The sequence below is a fragment of the Onychostoma macrolepis genome, chromosome 11 (genome assembly GCF_012432095.1).
Source record: "Onychostoma macrolepis isolate SWU-2019 chromosome 11, ASM1243209v1, whole genome shotgun sequence".
Taxonomy (NCBI): Eukaryota; Metazoa; Chordata; class Actinopteri; order Cypriniformes; family Cyprinidae; genus Onychostoma; species Onychostoma macrolepis.
Window position 1 is genome coordinate 32,941 of NC_081165.1, and position 17,667 is coordinate 50,607.

The 17,667-nt window shown below is 53.3% G+C and overlaps 17 non-coding genes across 17 annotated transcripts; 16 read left to right on the plus strand and 1 right to left on the minus strand.

The window, feature by feature from the left end:
• Positions 1-833: 833 nt before the first annotated feature.
• Positions 834-915, plus strand: trnas-gcu (transfer RNA serine (anticodon GCU)). The gene has a single exon. It is a non-coding gene; the product is annotated as a tRNA-Ser (tRNA).
• A 1,169-nt stretch (positions 916-2,084) lies between these two features.
• On the plus strand, positions 2,085-2,166 carry trnas-gcu (transfer RNA serine (anticodon GCU)). Its single transcript has one exon. It is a non-coding gene; the product is annotated as a tRNA-Ser (tRNA).
• Positions 2,167-3,171: 1,005 nt separating this feature from the next.
• trnai-aau (transfer RNA isoleucine (anticodon AAU)) lies at positions 3,172-3,244 on the plus strand. Its single transcript has one exon. It is a non-coding gene; the product is annotated as a tRNA-Ile (tRNA).
• A 1,122-nt stretch (positions 3,245-4,366) lies between these two features.
• On the plus strand, positions 4,367-4,440 carry trnai-aau (transfer RNA isoleucine (anticodon AAU)). The gene has a single exon. It is a non-coding gene; the product is annotated as a tRNA-Ile (tRNA).
• Positions 4,441-6,358: 1,918 nt separating this feature from the next.
• On the plus strand, positions 6,359-6,438 carry trnas-gcu (transfer RNA serine (anticodon GCU)). Its single transcript has one exon. It is a non-coding gene; the product is annotated as a tRNA-Ser (tRNA).
• Positions 6,439-6,801: 363 nt separating this feature from the next.
• Positions 6,802-6,882, plus strand: trnas-gcu (transfer RNA serine (anticodon GCU)). Its single transcript has one exon. It is a non-coding gene; the product is annotated as a tRNA-Ser (tRNA).
• Positions 6,883-7,243: 361 nt separating this feature from the next.
• trnas-gcu (transfer RNA serine (anticodon GCU)) lies at positions 7,244-7,324 on the plus strand. The gene has a single exon. It is a non-coding gene; the product is annotated as a tRNA-Ser (tRNA).
• Positions 7,325-7,688: 364 nt separating this feature from the next.
• On the plus strand, positions 7,689-7,768 carry trnas-gcu (transfer RNA serine (anticodon GCU)). Its single transcript has one exon. It is a non-coding gene; the product is annotated as a tRNA-Ser (tRNA).
• A 362-nt stretch (positions 7,769-8,130) lies between these two features.
• Positions 8,131-8,211, plus strand: trnas-gcu (transfer RNA serine (anticodon GCU)). Its single transcript has one exon. It is a non-coding gene; the product is annotated as a tRNA-Ser (tRNA).
• A 368-nt stretch (positions 8,212-8,579) lies between these two features.
• On the plus strand, positions 8,580-8,659 carry trnas-gcu (transfer RNA serine (anticodon GCU)). The gene has a single exon. It is a non-coding gene; the product is annotated as a tRNA-Ser (tRNA).
• Positions 8,660-11,728: 3,069 nt separating this feature from the next.
• trnaa-agc (transfer RNA alanine (anticodon AGC)) lies at positions 11,729-11,801 on the minus strand. The gene has a single exon. It is a non-coding gene; the product is annotated as a tRNA-Ala (tRNA).
• Positions 11,802-12,441: 640 nt separating this feature from the next.
• On the plus strand, positions 12,442-12,515 carry trnai-aau (transfer RNA isoleucine (anticodon AAU)). The gene has a single exon. It is a non-coding gene; the product is annotated as a tRNA-Ile (tRNA).
• A 96-nt stretch (positions 12,516-12,611) lies between these two features.
• On the plus strand, positions 12,612-12,684 carry trnaf-gaa (transfer RNA phenylalanine (anticodon GAA)). The gene has a single exon. It is a non-coding gene; the product is annotated as a tRNA-Phe (tRNA).
• Positions 12,685-13,699: 1,015 nt separating this feature from the next.
• trnas-gcu (transfer RNA serine (anticodon GCU)) lies at positions 13,700-13,781 on the plus strand. Its single transcript has one exon. It is a non-coding gene; the product is annotated as a tRNA-Ser (tRNA).
• A 369-nt stretch (positions 13,782-14,150) lies between these two features.
• Positions 14,151-14,230, plus strand: trnas-gcu (transfer RNA serine (anticodon GCU)). Its single transcript has one exon. It is a non-coding gene; the product is annotated as a tRNA-Ser (tRNA).
• Positions 14,231-14,591: 361 nt separating this feature from the next.
• trnas-gcu (transfer RNA serine (anticodon GCU)) lies at positions 14,592-14,673 on the plus strand. The gene has a single exon. It is a non-coding gene; the product is annotated as a tRNA-Ser (tRNA).
• A 2,638-nt stretch (positions 14,674-17,311) lies between these two features.
• trnai-aau (transfer RNA isoleucine (anticodon AAU)) lies at positions 17,312-17,384 on the plus strand. The gene has a single exon. It is a non-coding gene; the product is annotated as a tRNA-Ile (tRNA).
• The last annotated feature ends 283 nt before the right edge of the window (positions 17,385-17,667 follow it).

The window sequence follows — 17,667 nt, forward strand, 5'->3', positions numbered from 1 at the left end:
CAATGATCGGTGCGCAGCTTCAAGTCGAACGAACGAACAAAGGCGTGCGTGCGTGTCTTTGCATCGCTTTGATCGTTCTCACCTTCTCACGCACCACGATTGGTCGATTATGTACAATATCTGCATGTTATTGGTCAAACTACTTTGGATTTTTTAGGCAATATAACAATCCTGGCCAGGACGTGTCCCCTATAAATGGCACATATGGCCACCCTACTTCTGGGCACGGGTGTCTGCGTGGTGTGTTTACGGAACAGGTTAGCGTCACGTACAAGAAGGCTTATTCACTCTTCCTCTTTACTGAAAGAAGAGTGTGCGTTGCTTTCCTGAACCCTGGGGAGAGAGAAATATGGGTGTCCTGGCAAAAAAGGGGGTGGAGTCATAAAGCTCAAGCGAGGCAGGCGGCTGAGGCGATGAACTGCTAATCCATTGTGCTCTGCACGCGTGGGTTCGGATCCCATCCTCGTTGGTTGATGCCTTAAGCGCAGGGGTGGGAAACGTTGATCCTGGAGGGCCGTTGTCTCTGCAGACTTTAGCTCCAACCCTAATCAAACACACCTGAACCAGCTAAATCAAGGTCTTCAGGATGCAGTTAGGGTTTTTATCCAGTTTTTCTCAGGGTTGAGCTAAACACTGCAGGAGAGTGGCCTCCAGGATCAACGTTCCCCACCCCTGCTTGAGCGTTTGAAAGGGGCCGGTGCTACTGCCAAATGATTGACACTCGTACCTACCCGACCTCTCACGGCACACTAAGGGTCAGCTTTTACGTCGTCCTATTGAAAGGAGCTGCAGAGAAGACGACACAGTCCAGCTTCGGTCTGGCAGGCCAGCGTGACGAGGTGGCCGAGTGGTTAAGGCGATGGACTGCTAATCCATTGTGCTCTGCACGCGTGGGTTCGGATCCCATCCTCGTCGATCTCTTTAGCCCGTAAGTGATTTAGTCTTTGCGGCAACGTCTGCTCCTGTCAAGGTTCCAAAGATGTAATGACTATCACTCAGGACTCTGAATCCAGCGATCCGAGTTCAAATCTCGGTGGGACCTGTTATGCCACCAATTTGCGCAGGACACGGCCGAAAAACCTCTTGGCAGCAGTGAGCCCCAAAAGCGCCGCGTGGGAGAGTCGCTCCGTGGCGTCAGCGCAGTCTTTCTCTTTAGGAAGTGAGCGTAAAAGGGCAGGGAGATGGCCACCAGCACAGCAGTGTTGGATTTTATCTTCCATTCTTGGAAGATAACATTTTTAGACAGACATATTGATGGATTACATCTTCCTTGTCTGAACGAACAAAGGCGTGCCTGTATTTGCATCGCTTTGATCCTTCTCACCTTCTCACGCACCACGATTGGTCGATTATGTACAATATCTGCATGTTATTGGTCAAACTACTTTGGATTTTTAGGCAATATAACAATCCTGGCCAGGACGCGTCCCCGTATAAATGGCACATATGGCCACCCTACTTCTGGGCACGGGTGTCTGCGTGGCGTGTTTACGGAACGGGTTAGCGTCACGTACAAGAAGGCTTATTCACTCTTCCCTCTTTACTGAAAGAAGAGTGTGCGTTGCTTTCCTGAACCCTGGGGAGAGAGAAATATGGGTGTCCTGGCAAAAAAGGGGGTGGAGTCATAAAGCTCAAGCGAGACGAGGCGGCTGAGGCGATGAACTGCTAATCCATTGTGCTCTGCACGCGTGGGTTCGGATCCCATCCTCGTTGGTTGATGCCTTAAGCGCAGGGGTGGGAAACGTTGATCCTGGAGGGCCGTTGTCTCTGCAGACTTTAGCTCCAACCCTAATCAAACACACCTGAACCAGCTAAATCAAGGTCTTCAGGATGCAGTTAGGGTTTTTTTATCCAGTTTTTCTCAGGGTTGGAGCTAAACACTGCAGGAGAGTGGCCCTCCAGGATCAACGTTCCCCACCCCTGCTTGAGCGTTTGAAAGGGGCCGGTGCTACTGCCAAATGATTGACACTCGTACCTACCTGGCCTCTCACGGCACACTAAGGGTCAGCTTTTACGTCGTCCTATTGAAAGGAGCTGCAGAGAAGACGACACAGTCCAGCTTCCGGTCTGGCAGGCCAGCGCGTGACGAGGTGGCCGAGTGGTTAAGGCGATGGACTGCTAATCCATTGTGCTCTGCACGCGTGGGTTCGAATCCCATCCTTGTCGATCTCTTGAGCCTGTAAGTGATTTAGTCTTTGCGGCAACGTCTGCTCCTGTCAAGGTTCCAAAGATGTAATGACTATCACTCAGGACTCTGAATCCAGCGATCCGACTTCAAATCTCGGTGGGACCTGTTATGCCACCAATTTGCGCAGGACACGGCCGAAAAACCTCTTGGCAGCAGTGAGCCCCAAAAGCGCCGCGTGGGAGAGTCGCTCCGTGGCGTCAGCGCAGTCTGTCTCTTTAGGAAGTGAGCGTAAAGGGCAGGACTCAGCGTGGAGAATGCGGGCATCGATCCGCTACCTCTCGCATGCTAAGCGGCGCTCTACCATTTGAGCTAATTCCCTGGCCGCAGTTGAACGATGTCCATCTCTCCAAAAGGCGCCTTGACGACAGCCATTATGACGGGCTTGAGGGAAAGAGGCCATCTCTCCTCTGTGCTGGCACCTTTGTACTGGGCGCCATTTAGTTGTAGGATTAACCGAGAGATTGTGCTTTTGTTTTAAGGCCCTTCTTGGTCTTGTGACCCCAGTATATATGTGTCTGGATTCCTGTATTACGTAGGCTGCCTTTGGATCACTCAGGTCGTGCATCCAGCTTCTCCCCTCTTTTTCCCACACTGGCTTAAAGTCTACGGGACATCTGACCGTTTCAGCTGTCCTCCCCAAGATCCCTCTGCATGTTAGGTCCAGCCCCATTTTTAAATCCATTCAGAGGCCAACTTTCCTTCGTTTGCCTTTGACACCGTCTCGAGGTGTTTGATAACTTCCATGTTAGTTCGTGCTCCTTCTTTGGTTGTTGCTGTAGTTGTTCATTTTTTCACGGCTAGGCGCTTGCGCAGGTAGGCTCGTTGGTCTAGGGCTGTGACTCTCGCCTTGGGTGCGAGAGGTCCTGGGTTCAAATCCCGGACGAGCCCGTTGTGAGGCTTGGTCCAGAAGCTGTTTCATCTCTTTAGGGTCAAGAGCAATCAGGAAGTTTTTGGTCAATCGGGCAGAAAGCTAGGCAAAGCCAGGCCGGTTAGCTCAGTTGGTTAGAGCGTGGTGCTAATAACGCCAAGGTCGCGGGTTCGATCCCGTGCGGGCCAAGCTCTTTTATTCTCTGGGTGCTCAGCTCTGCTCTTCTGGCAAAGTGACGGGTGCTCTCACGGAAATCCCTGCTGGCTAAACAGCTTGCAGTTGCGGCGAAATAGCTCAGTTGGGAGGCGTTAGACTGAAGATCTGAAGGTCCCTGGTTCGATCCGGGTTTCGGCACATGTCCCTCTCCTTTCCTTTTGTTCGTGGGGCCCAGAGACCAAAATTCACTGGGATCAACGCCACTGTCAGACTGCTTGGCCACGGCCACATCGTTATCTGCCTCCCAGATGGCCACCAGCAAAGCAGTGAGCCCCAAAAGCGCCGCGTGGGAGAGTCGCTCCGTGGCGTCAACGCGCAGTCTGTCTCTTTAGGAAGTGAGCGTAAAGGGCAGGACTCAGCGTGGAGAATGCGGGCATCGATCCGCTACCTCTCGCATGCTAGCGGCGCTCTACCATTTGAGCTAATTCCCTGGCCAATGTGGGCGATGTCCATCTCTCAAAAGGCGCCTTGACGACAGCCATTATGACGGGCTTGAGGAAAGAGGCCATCTCTCCTCTGTGCTGGCACCTTTGTACTGGGCGCCATTTAGTTGTAGGATTAACCGAGAGATTGTGCTTTTGTTTTTAAGGCCCTTCTTGGTCTTGTGACCCCAGTATATATGTGTGCGGACTCCTGTATTACGTAGGCTGCCTTTGGATCACTCAGTTCGTGCATCCAGCTTCTCCCCTCTTTTTCCCACACTGGCTTAAAGTCTACGGGACATCTGACCGTTTCAGCTGTCCTCCCTAAGATCCCTCTACATGTTAAGTCCAGCCCCATTTTTGAATCCATTCAGAGGCCAACTTTCCTTCGTTTGCCTTTGACACTGTCTCGAGGTGTTCGATTCCTTCCATGTTAGTTCGTGTTCCTTCTTTGGTTGTTGCTGTAGTTGTTCTTTTTTTTCTCGGCTGGGCGCTTGCGCAGCTAGGCTCGTTGGTCTAGGGCTGTGGTTCTCGCCTTGGGTGCGAGAGGTCCCGGGTTCAAATCCCGGACGAGCCCGTGGTGAGGCTTGGTCCAGAAGCTGTTTTATCTCTTTAGGGTCAAGAGCAATCAGGAAGTTTCTGGTCAATCGGGCAGAAAGCTGGGCAAAGCCAGGCCGGTTAGCTCAGTTGGTTAGAGCGTGGTGCTAATAACGCCAAGGTCGCGGGTTCGATCCCCGTACGGGCCAAGCTCTTTTATTCTCTGGGTGCTCAGCTCTGCTCTTCTGGCAAAGTGACGGGTGGTCTCACGGAAATGCCTGCTGGCTAAACAGCTTGCAGTTGCGGCGAAATAGCTCAGTTGGGAGGCGTTAGACTGAAGATCTGAAGGTCCCTGGTTCGATCCCGGTTTCGCACATGTCCCTCTCCTTTCCTTTTGTTCGTGGGGCCCAGAGACCAAAATTCACTGGGATCCAACGCCACTGTCAGACTGCTTGGCCACGGCCACATCGTTATCTGCCTCCCAGATGGCCACCAGCAAAGCAGTGAGCCCCAAAAGCGCACGTAGGGAGAGTCGCTCCGTAGCGTCAACGCGCAGTCTGTCTCTTTAGGGAAGTGAGCGTAAAAGGGCAGGGAGATGGCCACCAGCAAAGCAGTGAGCCCCAAAAGCGCACGTGGGAGAGTCGCTTCGTGGCGTCAGCGCAGTCTGTCTCTTTAGGAAGTGAGCGTAAAGGGCAGGAGATGGCCACCAGCAAAGCAGTGAGCCCCAAAAGCGCACGTGGGAGAGTCGCTTCGTGGCGTCAGCGCAGTCTGTCTCTTTAGGGAAGTGGCGTAAAGGGCAGGAGATGGCCACCAGCAAAGCAGTGAGCCCCAAAAGCGCACGTGGGAGAGTCGCTCCGTGGCGTCAACGCGCAGTCTTTCTCTTTAGGAAGTGAGCGTAAAGGGCAGGAGATGGCCACCAGCAAAGCAGTGAGCCCCAAAAGCGCACGTGGGAGAGTCGCTTCGTGGCGTCAGCGCAGTCTGTCTCTTTAGGGAAGTGGCGTAAAGGGCAGGAGATGGCCACCAGCAAAGCAGTGAGCCCCAAAAGCGCCGCGTGGGAGAGTCGCTCCGTGGCGTCAACGCGCAGTCTGTCTCTTTAGGAAGTGAGCGTAAAGGGCAGGAGATGGCCACCAGCAAAGCAGTGAGCCCCAAAAGCGCACGTAGGGAGAGTCGCTCCGTAGCGTCAACGCGCAGTCTGTCTCTTTAGGGAAGTGAGCGTAAAAGGGCAGGGAGATGGCCACCAGCACAGCAGTGTTGGATTTTATCTTCCATTCTTGGAAGATAACATTTTTAGACAGACATATTGATGGATTACATCTTCCTTGTCTGAACGAACAAAGGCGTGCCTGTATTTGCATCGCTTTGATCCTTCTCACCTTCTCACGCACCACGATTGGTCGATTATGTACAATATCTGCATGTTATTGGTCAAACTACTTTGGATTTTTTAGGCAATATAACAATCCTGGCCAGGACGCGTCCCCGTATAAATGGCACATATGGCCACCCTACTTCTGGGCACGGGTGTCTGCGTGGCGTGTTTACGGAACGGGTTAGCGTCACGTACAAGAAGGCTTATTCACTCTTCTCTCTTTACTCAAAGAAGAGTGTGCGTTGCTTTCCTGAACCCTGGGGAGAGAGAATTATGGGTGTCCTGGCAAAAGGGGTGGAGTCATAAAGCTCAAGCGACACGAGGCGGCTGAGGCGATGAACTGCTAATCCATTGTGCTCTGCACGCGTGGGTTCGGATCCCATCCTCGTTGGTTGATGCCTTAAGCGCAGGGGTGGGAAACGTTGATCCTGGAGGGCCGTTGTCTCTGCAGAGTTTAGGTCCAACCTAATCAAACACACCTGAACCAGCTAAATCAAGGTCTTCAGGATGCAGTTAGGGTTTTTTTATCCAGTTTTTCTCAGGGTTGGAGCTAAACACTGCAGGAGAGTGGCCCTCCAGGATCAACGTTCCCCACCCCTGCTTGAGCGTTTGAAAGGGGCCAGTGCTACTGCCAAATGATTGACACTCGTACCTACCTGGCCTCTCACGGCACACTAAGGGTCAGCTTTTACGTCGTCCTATTGAAAGGAGCTGCAGAGAAGGCGACACAGTCCAGCTTCGGTCTGGCAGGCCAGCGTGACGAGGTGGCCGAGTGGTTAAGCGATGGACTGCTAATCCATTGTGCTCTGCAGCGTGGGTTCGAATCCCATCCTCGTTGGTTGATGCCTTAAGCGCGGGGTGGGAAGCGTTGATCCTGGAGGGCCGTTGTCTCTGCAGAGTTTAGGTCCAACCTAATCAAACACACCTGAACCAGCTAAATCAAGGTCTTCAGGATGCAGTTAGGTGTTTTCTATCCAGTTTTTCTCAGGGTTGGAGCTAAACTCTGCAGGAGAGTGGCCTCCAGGATCAACGTTCCCCACCCCTGCTTGGCGTTTGAAAGGGGCGGTGCTACTGCCAAATGATTGACACTCGTACCTACCTGGCCTCTCACGGCACACTAAGGGTCAGCTTTTACGTCGTCCTATTGAAAGGAGCTGCAGAGAAGGCGACACAGTCCAGCTTCGGTCTGGCAGGCCAGCGTGACGAGGTGGCCGAGTGGTTAAGCGATGGACTGCTAATCCATTGTGCTCTGCACGCGTGGGTTCGAATCCCATCCTCGTTGGTTGATGCCTTAAGCGCGGGGTGGGAAGCGTTGATCCTGGAGGGCCGTTGTCTCTGCAGACTTTAGCTCAACCTAATCAAACACACCTGAACCAGCTAAATCAAGGTCTTCAGGATGCAGTTAGGGTTTTTATCCAGTTTTTCTCAGGGTTGAGCTAAACACTGCAGGAGAGTGGCCTCCAGGATCAACGTTCCCCACCCCTGCTTGGCGTTTGAAAGGGGACAGTGCTACTGCCAAATGATTGACACTCGTACCTACCCGACCTCTCACGGCACACTAAGGGTCAGCTTTTACGTCGTCCTATTGAAAGGAGCTGCAGAGAAGACGACACAGTCCAGCTTCCGGTCTGGCAGGCCAGCGTGACGAGGTGGCCGAGTGGTTAAGGCGATGGACTGCTAATCCATTGTGCTCTGCAGCGTGGGTTCGAATCCCATCCTCGTTGGTTGATGCCTTAAGCGCGGGGTGGGAAGCGTTGATCCTGGAGGGCCGTTGTCTCTGCAGAGTTTAGGTCCAACCTAATCAAACACACCTGAACCAGCTAAATCAAGGTCTTCAGGATGCAGTTAGGTGTTTTCTATCCAGTTTTTCTCAGGGTTGGAGCTAAACTCTGCAGGAGAGTGGCCCTCCAGGATCAACGTTCCCCACCCCTGCTTGGCGTTTGAAAGGGGCGGTGCTACTGCCAAATGATTGACACTCGTACCTACCTGGCCTCTCACGGCACACTAAGGGTCAGCTTTTACGTCGTCCTATTGAAAGGAGCTGCAGAGAAGGCGACACAGTCCAGCTTCGGTCTGGCAGGCCAGCGTGACGAGGTGGCCGAGTGGTTAAGCGATGGACTGCTAATCCATTGTGCTCTGCAGCGTGGGTTCGAATCCCATCCTCGTTGGTTGATGCCTTAAGCGCGGGGTGGGAAGCGTTGATCCTGGAGGGCCGTTGTCTCTGCAGAGTTTAGGTCCAACCTAATCAAACACACCTGAACCAGCTAAATCAAGGTCTTCAGGATGCAGTTAGGGTTTTTATCCAGTTTTTCTCAGGGTTGGAGCTAAACTCTGCAGGAGAGTGGCCTCCAGGATCAACGTTCCCCACCCCTGCTTGAGCGTTTGAAAGGGGCGGTGCTACTGCCAAATGATTGACACTCGTACCTACCTGGCCTCTCACGGCACACTAAGGGTCAGCTTTTACGTCGTCCTATTGAAAGGAGCTGCAGAGAAGACGACACAGTCCAGCTTCGGTCTGGCAGGCCAGCGTGACGAGGTGGCCGAGTGGTTAAGCGATGGACTGCTAATCCATTGTGCTCTGCACGCGTGGGTTCGGATCCCATCCTCGTTGGTTGATGCCTTAAGCGCAGGGGTGGGAAACGTTGATCCTGGAGGGCCGTTGTCTCTGCAGACTTTAGCTCCAACCCAAATCAAACACACCAGAACCAGCTAAATCAAGGTCTTCAGGATGCAGTTAGGTGTTTTTTATCCAGTTTTTCTCAGGGTTGGAGCTAAACTCTGCAGGAGAGTGGCCCTCCAGGATCAACGTTCCCCACCCCTGCTTGAGCGTTTGAAAGGGGACAGTGCTACTGCCAAATGATTGACACTCGTACCTACCCGACCTCTCACGGCACACTAAGGGTCAGCTTTTACGTCGTCCTATTGAAAGGAGCTGCAGAGAAGACGACACAGTCCAGCTTCGGTCTGGCAGGCCAGCGTGACGAGGTGGCCGAGTGGTTAAGCGATGGACTGCTAATCCATTGTGCTCTGCAGCGTGGGTTCGAATCCCATCCTCGTCGATCTCTTTAGCCCGTAAGTGATTTAGTCTTTGCGGCAACGTCTGCTCCTGTCAAGGTTCCAAAGATGTAATGACTATCACTCAGGACTCTGAATCCAGCGATCCGACTTCAAATCTTGATGGGACCTGTTATGCCACCAATTTGCACAGGGCACGTCCGAAAAACCTTTTGGCAGCAGTGAGCCCCAAAAGCGCACGTGGGAGAGTCGCTCCGTGGCGTCAGCGCAGTCTTTCTCTTTAGGGAAGTGGCGTAAAGGGCAGGGAGATGGCCACCAGCAAAGCAGTGAGCCCCAAAAGCGCCGCGTGGGAGAGTCGCTTCGTGGCGTCAGCGCAGTCTTTCTCTTTAGGGAAGTGGCGTAAAGGGCAGGACTCAGCGTGGAGAATGCGGGCATCGATCCGCTACCTCTCGCATGCTAAGCGAGCGCTCTACCATTTGAGCTAATTCCCTGGCCAATGTGGGCGATGTCCATCTCTCAAAAGGCGCCTTGACGACAGCCATTATGACGGGCTTGAGGAAAGAGGCCATCTCTCCTCTGTGCTGGCACCTTTGTACTGGGCGCCATTTAGTTGTAGGATTAACCGAGAGATTGTGCTTTTGTTTTAAGGCCCTTCTTGGTCTTGTGACCCCAGTATATATGTGTGCGGACTCCTGTATTACGTAGGCTGCCTTTGGATCACTCAGTTCGTGCATCCAGCTTCTCCCCTCTTTTTCCCACACTGGCTTAAAGTCTACGGGACATCTGACCGTTTCAGCTGTCCTCCCCAAGATCCCTCTGCATGTTAGGTCCAGCCCCATTTTTAAATCCATTCAGAGGCCAACTTTCCTTCGTTTGCCTTTGACACCGTCTCGAGGTGTTTGATAACTTCCATGTTAGTTCGTGCTCCTTCTTTGGTTGTTGCTGTAGTTGTTCATTTTTTCACGGCTAGGCGCTTGCGCAGGTAGGCTCGTTGGTCTAGGGCTGTGACTCTCGCCTTGGGTGCGAGAGGTCCTGGGTTCAAATCCCGGACGAGCCCGTTGTGAGGCTTGGTCCAGAAGCTGTTTCATCTCTTTAGGGTCAAGAGCAATCAGGAAGTTTTTGGTCAATCGGGCGAAAGCTGGGCAAAGCCAGGCGGTTAGCTCAGTTGGTTAGGCGTGGTGCTAATAACGCCAAGGTCGCGGGTTCGATCCCGTGCGGGCCAAGCTCTTTTATTCTCTGGGAGCTCAGCTCTGCTCTTCTGGCAAAGTGACGGGTGCTCTCACGGAAATCCCTGCTGGCTAAACGGCTTGCAGGCGTGGCCGAAATAGCTCAGTTGGGAGGCGTTAGACTGAAGATCTGAAGGTCCCTGGTTCGATCCGGGTTTGGCACATGTCCCTCTCCTTTCCTTTTGTTCGTGGGGCCCAGAGACCAAAATCCACTGGGATCCAACGCCACTGTCAGACTGCTTGGCCACGGCCACATCGTTATCTGCCTCCCAGATGGCCACCAGCAAAGCAGTGAGCCCCAAAAGCGCACGTGGGAGAGTCGCTCCGTGGCGTCAGCGCAGTCTGTCTCTTTAGGAAGTGAGCGTAAAGGGCAGGAGATGGCCACCAGCAAAGCAGTGAGCCCCTAAAGCGCACGTGGGAGAGTCGCTCCGTGGCGTCAGCGCAGTCTGTCTCTTTAGGGAAGTGGCGTAAAGGGCAAGAACCAGCTTGGAGAATGCGGGCATCGATCCGCTACCTCTCGCATGCTAAGCGAGCGCTCTACCATTTGAGCTAATTCCCTGGCCAATGTGGGCGATGTCCATCTCTCAAAAGGCGCCTTGACGACAGCCATTATGACGGGCTTGAGGAAAGAGGCCATCTCTCCTCTGTGCTGGCACCTTTGTACTGGGCGCCATTTAGTTGTAGAATTAACCGAGAGATTGTGCTTTTGTTTTAAGGCCCTTCTTGGTCTTGTGACCCCAGTATATATGTGTCTGGATTCCTGTATTACGTAGGCTGCCTTTGGATCACTCAGTTCGTGCATCCAGCTTCTCCCCTCTTTTTCCCACACTGGCTTAAAGTCTACGGGACATCTGACCGTTTCAGCTGTCCTCCCAAGATCCCTCTGCATGTTAGGTCCAGCCCCATTTTTGAATCCATTCAGAGGCCAACTTTCCTTCGTTTGCCTTTGACACTGTCTCGAGTGTTCGATTCCTTCCATGTTAGTTCGTGCTCCTTCTTTGGTTGTTGCTGTAGTTGTTCTTTTTTTCTCGGCTGGGCGCTTGCGCAGCTAGGCTCGTTGGTCTAGGGCTGTGACTCTCGCCTTGGGTGCGAGAGGTCCTGGGTTCAAATCCCGGACGAGCCCGTGGTGAGGCTTGGTCCAGAAGCTGTTTTATCTCTTTAGGGTCAAGAGCAATCAGGAAGTTTCTGGTCAATCGGCAGAAAGCTGGGCAAAGCCAGGCGGTTAGCTCAGTTGGTTAGGCGTGGTGCTAATAACGCCAAGGTCGCGGGTTCGATCCCGTGCGGGCCAAGCTCTTTTATTCTCTGGGAGCTCAGCTCTGCTCTTCTGGCAAAGTGACGGGTGGTCTCACGGAAATGCCTGCTGGCTAAGCGGCTTGCAGGCGTGGCGAAATAGCTCAGTTGGGAGGCGTTAGACTGAAGATCTGAAGGTCCCTGGTTCGATCCGGGTTTGGCACATGTCCCTCTCCTTTCCTTTTGTTCGTGGGGCCCAGAGACCAAAATTCACTGGGATCCAACGCCACTGTCAGACTGCTTGGCCACGGCCACATCGTTATCTGCCTCCCAGATGGCCACCAGCAAAGCAGTGAGCCCCAAAAGCGCACGTAGGGAGAGTCGCTCCGTAGCGTCAACGCGCAGTCTGTCTCTTTAGGGAAGTGGCGTAAAGGGCAGGAGATGGCCACCAGCAAAGCAGTGAGCCCCTAAAGCGCACGTGGGAGAGTCGCTCCGTGGCGTCAGCGCAGTCTGTCTCTTTAGGAAGTGAGCGTAAAGGGCAGGAGATGGCCACCAGCAAAGCAGTGAGCCCCAAAAGCGCACGTGGGAGAGTCGCTTCGTGGCGTCAGCGCAGTCTGTCTCTTTAGGGAAGTGAGCGTAAAAGGGCAGGACTCAGCGTGGAGAATGCGGGCATCGATCCCGCTACCTCTCGCATGCTAAGCGAGCGCTCTACCATTTGAGCTAATTCCCCTGGCCAATGTGGGGCGATGTCCATCTCTCCAAAAGGCGCCTTCGAAGAGCGACAGCCATTATGACGGGCTTGAGGGAAAGAGGCCATCTCTCCTCTGTGCTGGCACCTTTGTAGTGGCCGCCATTTAGTTGTAGAATTAACCGAGAGATTGTGCTTTTGGTTTTAAGGCCCTTCTTGGTCTTGTGACCCCAGTATATATGTGTCTGGATTCCTGTATTACGTAGGCTGCCTTTGGATCACTCAGTTCGTGCATCCAGCTTCTCCCCTCTTTTTCCCACACTGGCTTAAAGTCTACGGGACATCTGACCGTTTCAGCTGTCCTCCATTTTTGAATCCATTCAGAGGCCAACTTTCCTTCGTTTGCCTTTGACACTGTCTCGAGGTGTTCGATTCCTTCCATGTTAGTTCGTGTTCCTTCTTTGGTTGTTGCTGTAGTTGTTCTTTTTTTTCTCGGCTGGGCGCTTGCGCAGCTAGGCTCGTTGGTCTAGGGCTGTGGTTCTCGCCTTGGGTGCGAGAGGTCCCGGGTTCAAATCCCGGACGAGCCCGTGGTGAGGCTTGGTCCAGAAGCTGTTTTATCTCTTTAGGGTCAAGAGCAATCAGGAAGTTTCTGGTCAATCGGGCAGAAAGCTGGGCAAAGCCAGGCCGGTTAGCTCAGTTGGTTAGAGCGTGGTGCTAATAACGCCAAGGTCGCGGGTTCGATCCCCGTACGGGCCAAGCTCTTTTATTCTCTGGGTGCTCAGCTCTGCTCTTCTGGCAAAGTGACGGGTGGTCTCACGGAAATGCCTGCTGGCTAAACGGCTTGCAGGCGTGGCCGAAATAGCTCAGTTGGGAGAGCGTTAGACTGAAGATCTAAAGGTCCCTGGTTCGATCCCGGGTTTCGGCACATGTCCCCTCTCCTTTCCTTTTGTTCGTGGGGCCCAGAGACCAAAATTCACTGGGATCCAACGCCACTGTCAGACTGCTTGGCCACGGCCACATCGTTATCTGCCTCCCAGATGGCCACCAGCACAGCAGTGTTGGATTTTATCTTCCATTCTTGGAAGATAACATTTTAGACAGACATATTGATGGATTACATCTTCCTTGTCTGAGCGAACAAAGGCGTGCGTGCGTGTCTTTGCATCGCTTTGATCCTTCTCACCTTCTCACGCACCACGATTGGTCGATTATGTACAATACCTGCGTGTTATCGGTCAAACTACCTTGGATGTTTTAGGCAATATAACAATCCTGGCCAGGACGCGTCCCCGTATAAATGGCACATATGGCCACCCTACTTCTGGGCACGGGTGTCTGCGTGGCGTGTTTACGGAACGGGTTAGCGTCACGTACAAGAAGGCTTATTCACTCTTCCCTCTTTACTGAAAGAAGAGTGTGCGTTGCTTTCCTGAACCCTGGGGAGAGAGAAATATGGGTGTCCTGGCAAAAAAGGGGGTGGAGTCATAAAGCTCAAGCGAGACGAGGCGGCTGAGGCGATGAACTGCTAATCCATTGTGCTCTGCACGCGTGGGTTCGGATCCCATCCTCGTTGGTTGATGCCTTAAGCGCAGGGGTGGGAAACGTTGATCCTGGAGGGCCGTTGTCTCTGCAGACTTTAGCTCCAACCCTAATCAAACACACCTGAACCAGCTAAATCAAGGTCTTCAGGATGCAGTTAGGTGTTTTCTATCCAGTTTTTCTCAGGGTTGGAGCTAAACTCTGCAGGAGAGTGGCCTCCAGGATCAACGTTCCCCACCCCTGCTTGGCGTTTGAAAGGGGACAGTGCTACTGCCAAATGATTGACACTCGTACCTACCCGACCTCTCACGGCACACTAAGGGTCAGCTTTTACGTCGTCCTATTGAAAGGAGCTGCAGAGAAGACGACACAGTCCAGCTTCCGGTCTGGCAGGCCAGCGTGACGAGGTGGCCGAGTGGTTAAGGCGATGGACTGCTAATCCATTGTGCTCTGCACGCGTGGGTTCGGATCCCATCCTCGTTGGTTGATGCCTTAAGCGCAGGGGTGGGAAACGTTGATCCTGGAGGGCCGTTGTCTCTGCAGACTTTAGCTCCAACCCTAATCAAACACACCTGAACCAGCTAAATCAAGGTCTTCAGGATGCAGTTAGGGTTTTTTTATCCAGTTTTTCTCAGGGTTGGAGCTAAACACTGCAGGAGAGTGGCCTCCAGGATCAACGTTCCCCACCCCTGCTTGGCGTTTGAAAGGGGCCGGTGCTACTGCCAAATGATTGACACTCGTACCTACCTGGCCTCTCACGGCACACTAAGGGTCAGCTTTTACGTCGTCCTATTGAAAGGAGCTGCAGAGAAGACGACACAGTCCAGCTTCCGGTCTGGCAGGCCAGCGCGTGACGAGGTGGCCGAGTGGTTAAGCGATGGACTGCTAATCCATTGTGCTCTGCAGCGTGGGTTCGAATCCCATCCTCGTTGGTTGATGCCTTAAGCGCGGGGTGGGAAGCGTTGATCCTGGAGGGCCGTTGTCTCTGCAGACTTTAGCTCAACCTAATCAAACACACCTGAACCAGCTAAATCAAGGTCTTCAGGATGCAGTTAGGTGTTTTCTATCCAGTTTTTCTCAGGGTTGGAGCTAAACTCTGCAGGAGAGTGGCCTCCAGGATCAACGTTCCCCACCCCTGCTTGGCGTTTGAAAGGGGCGGTGCTACTGCCAAATGATTGACACTCGTACCTACCTGGCCTCTCACGGCACACTAAGGGTCAGCTTTTCGTCGTCCTATTGAAAGGAGCTGCAGAGAAGGCGACACAGTCCAGCTTCGGTCTGGCAGGCCAGCGTGACGAGGTGGCCGAGTGGTTAAGGCGATGGACTGCTAATCCATTGTGCTCTGCACGCGTGGGTTCGGATCCCATCCTCGTTGGTTGATGCCTTAAGCGCAGGGGTGGGAAACGTTGATCCTGGAGGGCCGTTGTCTCTGCAGACTTTAGCTCCAACCCTAATCAAACACACCTGAACCAGCTAAATCAAGGTCTTCAGGATGCAGTTAGGTTTTTTTTATCCAGTTTTTCTCAGGGTTGGAGCTAAACACTGCAGGAGAGTGGCCCTCCAGGATCAACGTTCCCCACCCCTGCTTGAGCGTTTGAAAGGGGCCAGTGCTACTGCCAAATGATTGACACTCGTACCTACCCGACCTCTCACGGCACACTAAGGGTCAGCTTTTCGTCGTCCTATTGAAAGGAGCTGCAGAGAAGACGACACAGTCCAGCTTCGGTCTGGCAGGCCAGCGTGACGAGGTGGCCGAGTGGTTAAGCGATGGACTGCTAATCCATTGTGCTCTGCGCGTGGGTTCAGATCCCATCCTCGTCGATCTCTTTAGCCCGTAAGTGATTTAGTCTTTGCGGCAACGTCTGCTCCTGTCAAGGTTCCAAAGATGTAATGACTATCACTCAGGACTCTGAATCCAGCGATCCGACTTCAAATCTTCGATGGGACCTGTTATGCCACCAATTTGCGCAGGACACGGCCGAAAAACCTCTTGGCAGCAGTGAGCCCCAAAAGCGCACGTGGGAGAGTCGCTCCGTGGCGTCAGCGCAGTCTTTCTCTTTAGGGAAGTGGCGTAAAGGGCAGGACTCAGCGTGGAGAATGCGGGCATCGATCCGCTACCTCTCGCATGCTAGCGGCGCTCTACCATTTGAGCTAATTCCCTGGCCGCAGTTGAGCGATGTCCATCTCTCCAAAAGGCGCCTTGAGCGACAGCCATTATAACGGGCTGCAGGAAAGAGGCCATCTCTCCTCTGTGCTGGCACCTTTGTACTGGGCGCCATTTAGTTGTAGGATTAACCGAGAGATTGTGCTTTTGTTTTTAAGGCCCTTCTTGGTCTTGTGACCCCAGTATATATGTGTGCGGACTCCTGTATTACGTAGGCTGCCTTTGGATCACTCAGGTCGTGCATCCAGCTTCTCCCCTCTTTTTCCCACACTGGCTTAAAGTCTACGGGACATCTGACCGTTTCAGCTGTCCTCCCAAGATCCCTCTGCATGTTAGGTCCAGCCCCATTTTTGAATCCATTCAGAGGCCAACTTTCCTTCGTTTGCCTTTGACACTGTCTCGAAGTGTGCGATTCCTTCCATGTTAGTTCGTGTTCCTTCTTTGGTTGTTGCTGTAGTTGTTCTTTTTTTTCTCGGCTGGGCGCTTGCGCAGCTAGGCTCGTTGGTCTAGGGCTGTGGTTCTCGCCTTGGGTGCGAGAGGTCCCGGGTTCAAATCCCGGACGAGCCCGTTGTGAGGCTTGGTCCAGAAGCTGTTTCATCTCTTTAGGGTCAAGAGCAATCAGGAAGTTTTTGGTCAATCGGGCGAAAGCTGGGCAAAGCCAGGCCGGTTAGCTCAGTTGGTTAGGCGTGGTGCTAATAACGCCAAGGTCGCGGGTTCGATCCCGTGCGGGCCAAGCTCTTTTATTCTCTGGGAGCTCAGCTCTGCTCTTCTGGCAAAGTGACGGGTGCTCTCACGGAAATCCCTGCTGGCTAAACGGCTTGCAGGCGTGGCGAAATAGCTCAGTTGGGAGAGCGTTAGACTGAAGATCTGAAGGTCCCTGGTTCGATCCGGGTTTGGCACATGTCCCTCTCCTTTCCTTTTGTTCGTGGGGCCCAGAGACCAAAATTCACTGGGATCAACGCCACTGTCAGACTGCTTGGCCACGGCCACATCGTTATCTGCCTCCCAGATGGCCACCAGCAAAGCAGTGAGCCCCAAAAGCGCCGCGTGGGAGAGTCGCTCCGTGGCGTCAGCGCAGTCTGTCTCTTTAGGGAAGTGGCGTAAAGGGCAGGACTCAGCGTGGAGAATGCGGGCATCGATCCGCTACCTCTCGCATGCTAAGCGGCGCTCTACCATTTGAGCTAATTCCCTGGCCAATGTGGGCGATGTCCATCTCTCAAAAGGCGCCTTGACGACAGCCATTATAACGGGCTGCAGGAAAGAGGCCATCTCTCCTCTGTGCTGGCACCTTTGTACTGGGCGCCATTTAGTTGTAGAATTAACCGAGAGATTGTGCTTTTGTTTTAAGGCCCTTCTTGGTCTTGTGACCCCAGTATATATGTGTCTGGATTCCTGTATTACGTAGGCTGCCTTTGGATCACTCAGTTCGTGCATCCAGCTTCTCCCCTCTTTTTCCCACACTGGCTTAAAGTCTACGGGACATCTGACCGTTTCAGCTGTCCTCCCAAGATCCCTCTGCATGTTAGGTCCAGCCCCATTTTGAATCCATTCAGAGGCCAACTTTCCTTCGTTTGCCTTTGACACCGTCTCGAGGTGTTCGATTCCTTCCATGTTAGTTCGTGCTCCTTCTTTGGTTGTTGCTGTAGTTGTTCTTTTTTTCTCGGCTGGGCGCTTGCGCAGCTAGGCTCGTTGGTCTAGGGCTGTGACTCTCGCCTTGGGTGCGAGAGGTCCCGGTTCAAATCCCGGACGAGCCCGTGGTGAGGCTTGGTCCAGAAGCTGTTTCATCTCTTTAGGGTCAAGAGCAATCAGGAAGTTTTTGGTCAATCGGGCAGAAAGCTGGGCAAAGCCAGGCGGTTAGCTCAGTTGGTTAGAGCGTGGTGCTAATAACGCCAAGGTCGCGGGTTCGATCCCTGTACGGGCCAAGCTCTTTTATTCTCTGGGAGCTCAGCTCTGCTCTTCTGGCAAAGTGACGGGTGGTCTCACGGAAATGCCTGCTGGCTAAACGGCTTGCAGGCGTGGCGAAATAGCTCAGTTGGGAGGCGTTAGACTGAAGATCTAAAGGTCCCTGGTTCGATCCGGGTTTCGCACATGTCCCTCTCCTTTCCTTTTGTTCGTGGGGCCCAGAGACCAAAATTCACTGGGATCCAACGCCACTGTCAGACTGCTTGGCCACGGCCACATCGTTATCTGCCTCCCAGATGGCCA